The sequence below is a fragment of the Chlamydotis macqueenii genome, chromosome 1, assembly GCF_036417535.1.
Source record: "Chlamydotis macqueenii isolate bChlMac1 chromosome 1, bChlMac1.mat, whole genome shotgun sequence".
NCBI classification, from domain to species: Eukaryota; Metazoa; Chordata; class Aves; order Otidiformes; family Otididae; genus Chlamydotis; species Chlamydotis macqueenii.
This window is the reverse complement of record NC_141556.1, coordinates 15,429,664-15,443,372: the sequence shown is the minus strand read 5'-3', so window position 1 is coordinate 15,443,372 and position 13,709 is coordinate 15,429,664.

Here is a 13,709-nt window from a genome sequence, read left to right as displayed (position 1 = left end):
CTGAAAGCCATGCTGACTTAAGGTTGCATCTTCAGGGAGCACTTTACAAGACCATAGACTGCCACAAAGACTCTAAGAATGAATTTGATTTTTCTAGGTACACATTATTAACCTCCATGGAAAGAAAATATCAGAAGGAAATAACTAGTATGTTACTCATTGAGATGCTATTATGAGAAGTAACTGTCATTATAGCAGCGGATTTCTTTTGACTTAAAAAATCTTTTGCATAACAACATTAAGAATCATAATACCACCCTGAAGCAGAAAGTAATTGAGAAACTATTGTATAAATATGGAGTTTCAAAATGAATATACGTTACACTGATCTGTGGCTGTAAGAAATCATAACTCTGTACTGGCCTCAAGTTCCCGTTTTTACAAAGATGAAAGCAAAGTAAAAACCTTTAACAGCCTTCACGTGATGTGTGTGCAGCACAGGGGAAACATGGTGAAGACTCACTCTGTGCTTGGTTTCGCCTGATATAATGGGTAATATCAGTCAAAGAAGCTCAGCTTTGCACTGCACATGAATTACCGAATGCTTTAAAAGAGATTAAAAAGCCTTATCAAAATAGGAAGACTTTTTTTGTTGTTGTTGGCTGCATCCCCAGATGGATCACTCCGGGAACACAAGTGTATCCCATTTGGTGACTAATCCTGTTAAAATCCGTGGACTTTATTTGGGGATGCACAAACATATGAAGATTTGAGCAGCTGAATAAAAAAGACAGTTACTTGTCAAAAGACAATTATAGAGGGAATAATTTACAGCTGGAGCAAATGACACGTTTCATGTTGACTTCGGCCAGAATTGTATAAAATATTTTTACATACCAATAAGTCAGGATAATGTTATTTGCAAAGAAAGAAAGTAAACTGAAAATCTTTGTCTTTTCATGATTTAGTAAGTTAATAAAATATTAATTTTTTACAGTTAATATTCCTCTCCTCTATATACAGCTCAATTTTCTTTATTGGCTTTTGTGGCAAATCAAGTAATACAAACTTTCCTATCGCCAAGGATGTTCTCCTTATAGGTTATATATTATTTGGAAATACACATTTTAACATTATTTTGTTCTTGTTGATTTCCAAATGTGACTTAAACCCTTTCCCAGAAATTATTTGTGGATCTTTTCTTTCTTTTTCCGTCAAGAACAGCCTGTACAGTAAATTGAAATGCACATTTTACCATATAAAAAATGGAATGTTAAAAGAGCCAGGAATACCATAGCTTAATGAAGGAAGGTGAAGAACACAATTTGGTATTTAAATGAAGCTGATTTAATCAAAATTAGTCATGCAAAGAAGGAATCATTTTGCTAATATAATCTTGTGAGGTGCAGTCAAAATGCAATTATTTCCTTTATCTTTCAGCTGTAATAAAAATATGACAAGGAATTGCTGTCATGATCTTAAATGGGAGTTTTGGAGGTTGGAAAAATGTAAGATGGTATCTTTTGTGTCCTCTGCACGGTCAAAAATCATTTTTTATGGTGTTTCATGGAGAACTGCGATAAAGAATAACAGCCACATTAAATGCTCAGTAACAACTTTATATACTGACATATGTTGGAAGTGGATGTAAGTGTTCTGTTGTCATTGACAGATTGGGTTCATTGCAATTTAGGAAACAGTAGCTAATAGTTTGGGTTGGTTTTTATTTTCTATATTGCCAGCAGAGGAAAAAATTAAATGCAGAAGCTTTGTAGGTCTTGTACCAACAAAGCCAGAGCCCGCTTGCCTAGTCCCAGCAATAGCTACATTCAGTTTTGTAATGGCTTCCTTGTATAAAGAAAATTGAAAAAAAAAGAAAAAACCAAACCATTGTGGAATACATTGTGCTTCCTGATGGAATGGTAGGTAGCTTTCTCCTTTCTTGAAGAATTTGTAAGTTGGGATTTTCTCATTGGGTTGTAAGCACTTTATGATGCATTCAGTGCAGGATTTAAAATAAATTGACAGAATCCCTTTATTTTACAGCTCTGCTCTGATCATGTAAACATGTGATCAGTTGTGTTAACGTCATTGCAGTTGCTTTGTCCATATGCACGATCATATGGTAACTTTGGTATCAAAAATAAGTTTTTCTTCTTGCTGTAACTTGCCAACAAGCAGAAGAGGAGTGAGCTGGATTTTAGTTTGGCTTTTGCATCACATTGTAGGTATGGTGGCTGCTCATGCATTGGATATAACTGATAGCTAAGTGCTGCCTGCAGATCTGTCCTGTGTTCACAGCTTTATTTGATGGGAAAGGCAGCGCATCTCTTTTTATGCTGGTTCTGGGTCATTGCTTGGGGAAGCAGTAGAAGGACCTCAGGGAGTGGAGATCCAGAAGAAAAGCAAATTAAGACTGGGCTCTGGCTGCATCCCTCTGAAGAGACGCCAGTAGGCATTAAATCCTCTGTTAAGATGTCCCCTACGTGAGCTTGGGTTCCCAGGGAGAGACATTTTTTAAGATCTGCTGGGCATGTAAGCAGCCTTGTGGCCTGGTCCAGAATGATCTCTGTGAACCTCTGTAGGCAGAGCAGAGTCAGGAAAGCTCAAACCAAGAAAAGAGGAGTCTTGCTTATCTCTAGTCCCTTCTCCTCCAAGAAATACCTGCTCTTTCATTTTCTCCTGCTAGGCTGGTGCAGGAGACCAGATCGTCTCTCAGTGATCAAGATTCTGCACAAAATCCCTAACTTCAAATATTTAAAGCTTTCAAAACAGGAAATAACAGGTGTTCAGAAGCCTTCTGAGATACATCTGCTGAAGGCTTTGTCTCCCATTTAACTGATTTAGGCTCTTAGACTTCAGAATAGGTATTTAAAGCGCAGGGGTGGGAGTGCAAGCTGTTTCCTGTGTACCACATATGTACACACATCAGCTGAGATGTAAAACTTGCATAATACTTCTTACTGGCTTAAATACCTATTTTTGTCTGTTCATATGTGTATAAGTTTGTCAGAAAGAGATGTACTCCCCCTGGTAGCCGAGTGTACAAGCAGATCTTTAAGACCACTGTTTATTCATAAGGGGCAGGGAGACTCCTGAGTTTTTGTGGCTGCTGTCAGAGGTCTCCATATTAAGTGGTGATGCAATATGGCATCATCTTGTGGTGTTGTGTCTTGACAGAGGAAACGAAAGAGGTCAGAAATAGAAATGTAAGGAGTTCACACTTCCTACAAGGCCTCTAGTCTAATGGCACTATATTAAGTACTCCTAAATATAAGATATGGAGAGGATTTCCTCAGTCTCTGAAAGTTTCTGACAGCTGCCCAGAGACTACATTATGAGGTTTCTCTAGACAAGCTCTCTGACCTGTGTTGCTGTGTTATTTTCCTGTCCTGATCTTTATTATTTAGTCTTTGAAAATTTGCTCAGCTGTATGCTTATTTGTTGGTGCATCCTCCTCTCTGTGAGGAGGTGAATATATTCGCGTTGCATAGGAGTTACGTAAGGGCTGAGTTTGATCAGAAGATTTTGGGGTTTTTTTTTGTTGTTGTAAATAAGTAATGTAAAATGCTTTCTCTTTAAACTACCTCATTGCTTCTCTTTGTCTATTGAAGTAACGTATCCTTTACACACAGAAGTGTTTCTTAGTAGAGTTCCAGGCACCCTGTGCATTAATTGATTTGCTGTCATAATACTTGTAGTACTAAAAAGACATTCAAGTAGGAATGTATTTGCTCTACAGAGATTAGCTGAATACAAAATCAGTTACAAAGAAAGCTCTTTCCCAGCCTGATCTTTTCTGGAAACATATCCTTAACTTTCCCAACAGCTGTAACAGGTAGCCTTAGCAGAGTGCCCAGAAAACCACCGCATTTGGGGTTTTTTTGACTGGGTAAGAGGATTTCATTCCAAAGTGCTGAATTGCTGGCACAGAGAGCCGGCAGGCAGGTCTCTTTCTTTCAGGAGGAGGCTGGGGATCCCGTTTGGGTGCTGAGGATCCCGTTGGGGTGCTGGGGTTGCATCTGTGACAGGACTTCATACGCAGGAGACAATACCTCATTGTAGTGGTAGCTTTACTAAATAAACATCTATCCTCACACTGGAATGTAGAGCTTCTGTCTTTACAGACAAATCAAAGCCTTGACCACCAGCCAGCACAGCCACAATGAGCAAAAAGTCGGATTCAGACCTGAAACCTTGTATACTTGCTTCCGAGAAATGAAAAGCTAAGAAAAGCTGGGAACCAGTAGGATGGGAAGTGTCAACCCTTAATGCACAAAATGAGGGCAGCATCGCGCTGTGTATGTTTGTGCTTCATCACGTGGCAGTCTGGTCTGTATCGATGGTCCCCCAACTGACCATGTCTGCTAGGGCTGGTTAAAGACAAACATGGGAGCATCGCCCAGATGACACAGCTGGTATTGCCAGACATCCCATGTATTTTAGGATTCCCAGAATTACTGTTACATATATTACATTACCTATAAAATGCATGTCCCCATACTTGCCTGTCTGCAGTTTGCCTGTGGCAAACTTTTGTGAAGCCTCTTTAGTCTTTTCCTTTTTGCAGCATGAAGCCTGAGCTGTTCAGCAGGGAGGACATGGTACCCGAGCCCAGTTCAGGTGAGACTGTCCTGGTGCCTCATGGAAGGCAGTAACTGCTGCAAAGTGCTGGTCAGAGCCTGCTCTTCACATGCCCCCTGTGTCCAGGAAAGTAAGCTGTGCCTTATTCTCCCCTGATCTGCAGTTCTGCACCCCAAAGCCCAAAGGGAACATAGCGATGTCTGTCTCTGCACTATGACTCAGCCGGAGTCATGCCACCTCAGGTATCAGCTAGATAGGTGTGATGGAAAATTTTTATGTCTCTTATTTTTTGCAGTTAAAATGCGGCAGATGCCCAGATCATACTTTCCAGAGCATGCAGGACACAGTGATCCCCAGTGGAGATCCCCCAGTGGAGATACATCAGACTGATGTATCTCCAGGCTTTGTTAAGCCAGCTTGCCTGCATGCAGCTATGTGACTGAAAACAGGCAGGGCATGGAGCTGGATCTCTTGATAGTTGTTCATCTGGAAGTGCATCAGCTACTGAAGAGACATAGCCCACAGTATTCATCTCTTGAACAACATTCAGAGACTCTTTGATGCATTTTAGAAGCTACAGGAAGTCTTTCTAAATTCACATAATGAGGCAGACATGCCAGAGCCTTGTGTTTCATCCCAGCAGGGAGCAACTGTTCTTCTCTGCGAAGATGATGTTCTTGCCCAGTATTTTTCCCATGTGCCTCCAATCACAAAATGCTTTGGTTGAGATGGTTTGATTTTCACCCTCTTTGGTCTCAGGTGATCTAAAAATATTCCAGATTGTCCTTGGACTCTTCCAGAATGCTATTAAAGAGAATAAGATAGATGTGTGGAAGGTGAATCCCTGCTATGCCCAGAGAAGGAGGACAGGAGGACACCGTGGAGGAATGACTGATATTAGGGATGTGTAACAAACCCAAATGAATGAGTGACTTTGAAGGCAGTGTTTTGAAAATCCCTCAAGAAGAGGTGATTCCCCTGATGGACCACAGAAGGCTACGGAGCAGAGCTTGTTTTAGGTACAAAAGTTGCTGGTACTGGGATAGTGGGCACTGCAGGGCCTGCCCCCGAGGAGTGGCTGCAGATGTGACGGGAAGCGAGTCCTTAAGGATGAGGATGGTGAGTACTGGGATCAGTGCCGCGGAGCTGGCCTTCAGAAAGGGCGACCTGCTGGCACAAGGCTGCACGGTCCCTTGGGCATCAGTGCCTGCACAGAGAACGGTGCTTCTCAGGCTTTCATCCCATCAAAAACTGAACCCCAGAAGAGCATAATGACTCCTGTATCTTGACGGGCTGAGCACTGGAGGTGGCAATCAAACTTTGGTTCATCCTTTTCCTTATTTTTGCCTCTGTTTCAAGTAACTAGCATCACAGTGGTTGTGGATGTAAGAGACCTTTGAAAAGGTGTTGCTGGGAGGTTAGGAGTTCAGGGTTTGCATCCAGGAGGGTGCTAAGGAGGGGAAGCAGTCCAGGAGACCATGGCTTGACTGTGACGTGCTCAATACATGAGTTGCCCATGTTAATAGCTCAGGAAAGAAGAGTGTTGGCCGAGTTAACTCCCTGACTGTCACTTAGATCAACAGCAAGATACTCAGGGCAGTGTCCGTCTGCTAAGAGTGAAGGCATGTCAAAAGCTGATTGATCTGAAACCCCAGACATAGCTTGCAAGATGCTCTAGTGCCAGTGAGGTGAGTACCGTGAACTAACCTCACTGAAACTTGTGGCGGATAAAGTGTATGGAGGCCAATGGACTATACAAGCCATTCTTAATTAACAAAAACATTATTGAGGTAATTCACAGTCAATGCTCAGGAAGAAAAATATTATTTTAGGGATCTATGTAGTTAAGGGATGAAAAGTAGCTCATCCAGAATAAGCCAAGAACGCTGGAGGTCCAGAAAGGATCCGATTTTGTGCACCCAGAGTGCATGTGCAATGGTGGCAGTGTTTGCATTGGCAAGCATTTCAAAGGGACTTGGCATTACCCTGTGATCCAGCCTTAATTCCCTGAAAGGAGGAGCACAAAAAGCAAGGATTCTCTTTGCTGGTGATCGGGGGAAAAAAAGCTGTTTGAATCTGAGTTAGTCTGATAATCCCATTTAAACAAATTATGTATGTTGAAACACTGTGGATTTCAGAGATAAGCAAATCCATCGCGGGTCCTGCAGCCAGGGCGAAGGGAAGGCCTGGTGTGTATTGTGCTTGGGGAGATACGGGTGCAATTTCTGGCACTGTGACTTGCCAGGAAATGGAACACAAGTCCGGATCCAGCCCATGGTGGCGGCTTTAAATCAGCCTTTGGAGGTGTATGTCTAGCCGTGACGATTACGTTAGTGTGACGTCACCCCCGCCCGGCCCGCGCCGCCATTGCGTCATGGCGCCGGCACAGAGGCGACCCTGGTGCTGTGGTGACACCTGCTGGACCGGCGGGAGCATCACCGCCCCTCTGGCTGCGGCTGCGCGGCCCCGGGGCGCGTCCCTGTTCCGCCACAGCGGCCCGGGCGGCGGGGGCAGGGCCTCGGTGCCACCGGGCGCGGGGAGGCGGCGGCTGAGCCTGCGGGAGGCTGAGCTGCTGGGGTGGGCGAGGGGGGCGAGGACAAGGCGCTGCGGGGGAAGCCGTACCTGCTGTCCAGGACTTTTGAAGAGCGTGTCCTCTTCCCTCTTGTTTTCATGTCCTTAGAAATAAAGCCATGAAGGCAACGAATTTTTACGAGGAGCCTTTGGAGGAGGTGGATCTGGGTGATCTTCACATTGCCAGTGTGACCACAAGGAAAGGCTTTGGCGCTCTTTCCCCGCCTGTCTCCAGTTCATCCGTGGGATGTGGAGAACAATGTTACTCATCAAAGTCACCCACGGGGCTCTTGTATGTTTTCGTTAGTTAATGTCTGAAGTAATTTAAGATCTTTAGGATATGGCAATGCAAAGTATTTGTGTGTTTACGGAAAAGTTTGTGACAAGATTTTAGCACATCTGTGCTACAGCTCCATGTGCCATCCAGAATGAGCGCCAGCAGAGCTTGCACATCCCACCGAGCCACCACGTAAAATGTCATGCAAGCACCTCAGTCCAGCGCTGGGCACAGCTTGACAGAGAGGAGCAGAACAGGAACAAGGGTGGCTTCTCTTGTGGAGAGAGCTCGGGCTGTCAGAGGTGCCGGTGCCTGTCAGCTGCCCACCACCCTGAGCCAGGGCACTGCCAGAGCTGAGCAGACAGCTCGGGTTGAGGAGCTCAGACGTGGACCTCAAGTCTCCAATAGCTTTCCAACTTGTGTCTGCCAGGGGTTACAGCTGGGGGTGGCCAGCAAAGTTCACATATCCAGGGGTGCCATGCTGACCAGTGAGACTGCTGACATCTTGGCTAGCTGGAGCGTATCCAGGGAAGGGCAATGAAACCGGTGAAGGGTCTGGAGAACAAATCGTATGAGGAGAGGCTGAGGGAACTGGGGTTGTTTAGTCTAGAGAAGAGGAGGCTGAGGGGAGACATCTACAACTCTACAACTTCCTGAAAGTAGGATATAGTGAGGTGGATATTGGTCTCTTTTCCCAAGTAACAAGTGATAGGATGAGAAGAAATGGCCTCAAGTTGCAGCAGGGGAGGTTTAAGTTCGATATTAGGAAAAAATTCTTTACTGAAAGAGTGATTGGGCACTGAAACGGGCTGCCCGAGGAAGTGGTGGAGTCTCCATCCCTGGAAGTGTTCAAAGAACGTGTAGACGTGGCACTTCAGGACACGATTTAGTGAACATGGTGGTGTTAGGTTGATGGTTGGACTTAATGATCTTGGAGGTCTTTTACAACCTTAATGAGTTTATGATTCTGTAATTCTGTGATCTTCAGGCCACTAACATACAGGTGTCTCTCACATACGAGGTCAGTCTGAAATCAGCACCAAGGAACATGAGTTGCTTGACAGGTGGCTCCTGATGCTGGGGCCAGTTCAGGCCTTCTGGCTGCTGTAATCTCCCAGCAACGCGAGTCTTCCTGACTCCTTTTTCAGCAAAATGTTTCCGTACCCTATACGCGTACTCAGGAGCACAAGCACTGCCCATGCTTCTGACAAACCTTTCAATCAGCGCTGCGCTCTTCGTTCTCTCAGCTGTGCATTGGCTAGGTTTGAGGAACTTACATGCTTTAATTCTCCTGCTAGCTGAATCAGATAACAACCCCGAGCACGAAGGGCTGCGTGAGTGATATCAGAAATAGTAAGCCTGGCATGTGTGGTGCCGGACATCAACTCAGAGGTGTTAAAATCCTCCCCCGCACCCAGCCTAGCCTGTTACCTCTGCCTGTGTGCAGCCACCTTCTCTCCACAGTTTCTCAGGTAAAAATCTTTGAAAACTCTTAAATGAAAGCTACTGACAGTCTAATTATGCGACACAATGGGATATCTACGACAGGATATTATCTGCCAGAATATCACCATGGAGGGTGGTAAAACTCTGCACCCTCACAGCACCAGCGGATCTGATGGGGGGCCGATGAGCCAGCTTCTATTCAAGCTCATAAGCTAACAGTTATCCCTAACACAGGAAAGCAGAGTACAGGACAAAGTTATTATTAAATTCAGATGTAAAGATCCTAGTGAAGATATTAGCAAAAGAGATACAGCAAATATTATCAAGTTCAGTAAAAGGAGCCAAATAGTTATGAAACATAAATACTTTCCCAGTAACATGAAATGGGGATCAAGTCATATTGAATTCAAAAAAGGAGAAAGAAAAGCATACCCATAGAATTGCGTGCTGACTTATGGGAAATGATATTTTAAAAAGGAGAAGTCACAGTTTCTGGAGAACAACATGAAGTTGAACAGTATGCAGTCAGCAGTATGAATTAGCTTCAACACTCAGCTTTTCTGGAGAAAATTGCATGTTTTAAGAATTCTCTAGCTTTCAGTTGAAAGGTGGCAAATCTAAAAAGTTAGACCTCCATTAATAAGTTTTAAATACATTTGGAATAATACCAAAACCTCAAAAAAAAAAAAAAAGCCTCCTTGGATTAAAAAGTTTTCCAGAAAATCTGTATGGGTGGGTAGAAGCATGAACAGTCCCTTTGGAGCTGGTGGTGGCACTGCCCTCCCTGCTGCCCTGCCCTCAGTCACTGGCCATAGGAGAGGGACCATATTTGCTAAGTTGCAGGTGGTCTTAGCCCTTCACTGGTTAGGAAGAAACCCCAAATGCCGGCTCTAGTGAGGGCAGAACAACTTATTTCCAACAGGGAGAGCTGAACCCACTGGGAGCCTCAGTGCTGCTGCAAGATTTGCTCTTGGGCGCTCACTTGGTGGGCTTAAGCTGAAGAAAAGCCTGCAGTAAAGTTTATTTTCTCCCAGAGAAAAGAGAGGAAAGCAGAGAAGCTGGTTGTTTCGCTCTAGAAAGAGAAAATATCTGCCACTTGGCTTGGTTTGGTTGGAGTGGGTGTAGCTTACTGACATGTTCAGCCAAGGACGTTCGACACGGGCATGCTCCTGCCTTCAATCCGTTCCCACCAGACTCGGGAGCAGCACAGGCCGGTGAGCTGTCCTGTGTAGGGGAAGAGGTCTTACCGTGCTCAGCTGCTCTGCAGCAAGGGAGAGGGTGTGGCTGGGCCAAAGGCAGGACAGTTCTGCCTACAACGCTAATGAAGCCAATGTCATCCGTGTTGCTGCCGCATGTAGTGACCTCTGAAATATCTATCAGGAGAAGGAAGAAATTTATGCAGGGAGGTGAGGTGAAGGCATCAGTGATGTATGACAGGCAGCTAGGAGGTCAATGACTCATAGGGGCTGGGCAGGGGTGGTAACACAAACAGGAGATGTCTTGTGCTCACAGCCTTGGGGTGACGAATGGCAAGAATCCAGATGAGGACATTTTAGACTGCAGTGGAGGAATATAGCACTGTGCAATGAAGTAGGGCATATTCCTGTTCCTTTTCAGGAACATCAGTTTGTCTGATGTTTGTTTTATGATACTTTAAGAGAGTTTTCTATTTTATGGTTTGAATTCAATGCCTTGCATTTTTTGCAAGTGCTCATACAGCCACGTGTCACATAATCAAATTCATTCTTTAAGAAATGTAGTGTTAGTAAAATAAATTTGATATTATTGGAATCTTTGCAGGCAGACCATTAGCCAGCTGCAAACAGCTAGCTACAAATGTGTATGCTGGACTCAAAACTGGATCGCAGCTGTTTGGTACGGTATCCTAAGGCTGCCTTAGTTTGAGAGCAACACACAGAGCAGGGAGGTTTACTGTGCACAGGTGGATGGCCACATCTGCCTGTCCTGGTGCACAGGATGCTAGATTCCAGGGTTTTCCAGTGTTTCCCACAGGTAACCAGAGTGAATATCTGTATAACACCTGCCCCTGGTTGATCCCCATTCTGTCAAAAATTCTTCAGGGAAGTGACAGGCATCTCTGCAGGGTGCTATCTCCCTTGTTCTCCCTTTGCTTTGTGCTGATCCTGATGTCCATTACATTGGATGAAGTGTGATGACTATCTCATTACTGGCCTTTAATATTTTTCCTGCTTGTAGTAGATGCAGAAGAATTCCCTTGCGTCACCTCAGTGCAGCTAATGCTTAGAAAATGAAAGAATACACTGTACATTGGTGCCTGGAAAAATACGAGAATGCCATCCTGGGGCACGCACACTACCTACCTCAGCCTATTTTAAACACAAATTCAGAACATCTGAAACTAGAAGGCCACTTTTTTTTTTTTTTTAATTGAAGAGTTATGCATTTTCCATGCACATTTCAGCATCTAACTTAGATGCCTAAAATAAGTGCATGATTACATCCTTCACTCGCTGCATTAGGACAAGACAAGTTGGATATTTTTGTCAGCCTGCTAGGCTTCTATTTCCTCTTGTTAAACTACTTTGTTCAGCAGGTACTGTCTTATACTAACATATTCCCAGTTAAAACTGGTTGTAGTAAGAATCTCCTATCCTTTTCCCCTCCTTATAATAGTCTTTGAGGCCTGCTTATGGGCTACAGAATCATGACAGATGCCTTTTACCAACACTTATTCCTTTTTAAGTTAATAAGTGCAAAGTTTGTAAACAAAAATCACAAGATTGCTTATTGGGTTTACTTTTAACATGCTAGAGGGGAACCCTGGGCCCCTGCCTCTGCCATCCTTCCCATCCTCAAATTAGGTCCACCCTGTTGCAGTAGCCTTCAGAACTATAATTTTATCTAGCCCTGTAATGTTAATTATTATTTTCATCATCATCAGTACAGCAACTGCTGCTTATGCATCTGGAGGAGGATCAGCATCTCCAGGCTGTCCTCTGGGCTTAATCCTGGGGAGACAACCAGGCTTCTCACCAGCACTTCCAGACCGAGGCCTGAGCCTGTGGTATGATTTCTTGTGATAGTACTTGGTAGATTATTTTCAGCCGTAAATTTGTCTAGTTGTTCTTTGAAACACGTAAGCTTTTGAAACCCAAGGCATCTTGCAATTAGTTCCACAGCTTAATTATGCACTGCATAGAAAAGTGTCTCTTTTATTTGCCACCTGAGAATTTGATTTTATGCCTTCTAGGTCTCACATTGTGAGAGACAGCGCATAACCATTCCCCATCTGTCTTTCCTATGCACTCATTCTTTTCTCTCTCTGCCACAAGCCTATTTTTCACAGGGTAAAAATCCAAGCAGTCATACCTTGTATAGAAACCATCCAGTTACTTCTTCATCATGTTGAAGTTCTTCCTCGTAACTTTTCTACTTCTGTTATACCAAAGCTATTGATAAGACCTGCACATTGTATTCAAAGGGCTGTACCACAGATTTACAGTTGCATACTGGTATTTTCTATTTTGATCTCTTGTCCTTTACTAATAATGCCATTTTACTTAAATAATATATCACCTGGACTCATTTGCCCCTTGGAGAGAGGAGGATGTTTGATCCACAGCTTGCTAAGTCTCATGCTACTCAAAGATTGAGGAAGAGTTGTGACAATCGATGCTAGAGAAGGAGTATCCTCAGCACTCAGACCAGTGCTACACCAAAGCCAATAAATTCAAATGCAAGCACAGAAAGGATTTGCCCCTCACTGTCTGTCTATGATAAATATTATTTCAGGAACTTTGTCTGCACACTGTGCAGGTCCATACTTACCAAAGGAGTGAGAGTAGTGTGTACTGCTGCCCAGCTGCAGTACATGCTGCTTTCCGAGCCATTGCTGTTGCAGTGCGAGGAAGGCCACAGCCATTTAGAGGCATCGTATCATTTGTACAGTTTTGGTGAAGCCAGGGAGAATGTTTTTGCCAACAGCAACTACAAATGTTCCTTCCAAAAACGTACGACTGAACTGCATGTTTCTGGTTGTCGTAGTTCAGCCCCAGTCGGGACCAGACTACGCAGTCTCTCTCTCACTCCCCCCACACTCCGAGAGAATAGGAGGAGATGATATAAGAAAAACGGCTCAAGGTTTGAGATAAGGACGGGGAGAAATCCTTAAAGTTACCGTCACGGGCAAAACAGACTCGACTTGGGGAAAACTATTCATTTATTTCTAAAATTAGCAGGAGAATGAGACAGGGAACAAGATAACCTCCCCCCACCCCTCCCTCTTCCCGGGCTTAACATTATCTCTACTACCTCCCCTCCCGAGCGGCACGGGGTGGGGGGGAAAGGGAATGGGGGTCGCGGTCAGTTCATCATGCGTTGTTTTACGCCGCTGTATCATCGTCAGGGGAAGAACTCCTTGCATTCCTCCTCTGCTTCAGTGTGGGGTCCCTCCCACGGACCACAGTCCTTCGTGAAACTGCTCTGGCGTGGGTCATCTCTTCCACGGGGTGCAGTCCCTCTAGAACAGCTGTCCCAGCGGGCCCTCCACGGGCCACAGCCTCCTTCAGGCCTCCACCTGCTCCGGCGTGGGGTCCTCCACGGGCTGCAGGTGGATCTCTGCCCCTCCGTGGACCTCCATGGGCTGCAGGGGGACAACCTGCTCCACCATGGTCTTCACCACGAGTTGCAGAGGAATCTTGGCCAGGAGCCGCATTACTCCTCCCCCTCCTTCTTCACTGACCTTGGCGTCTGCAGCCGTTCCTCACAACAGGCTGGCAGACGCCTGTCAGGATCCTTTTTACATTTTATTCACTTCTCATCTCCTCTCCACTTCTTGCAGCCAGACTGGGCCAAGCTGGGCCCAGTCGGCTGCCCGGCGGGAGGTCAGAGGGTGAGGCCTGCAAGGCCC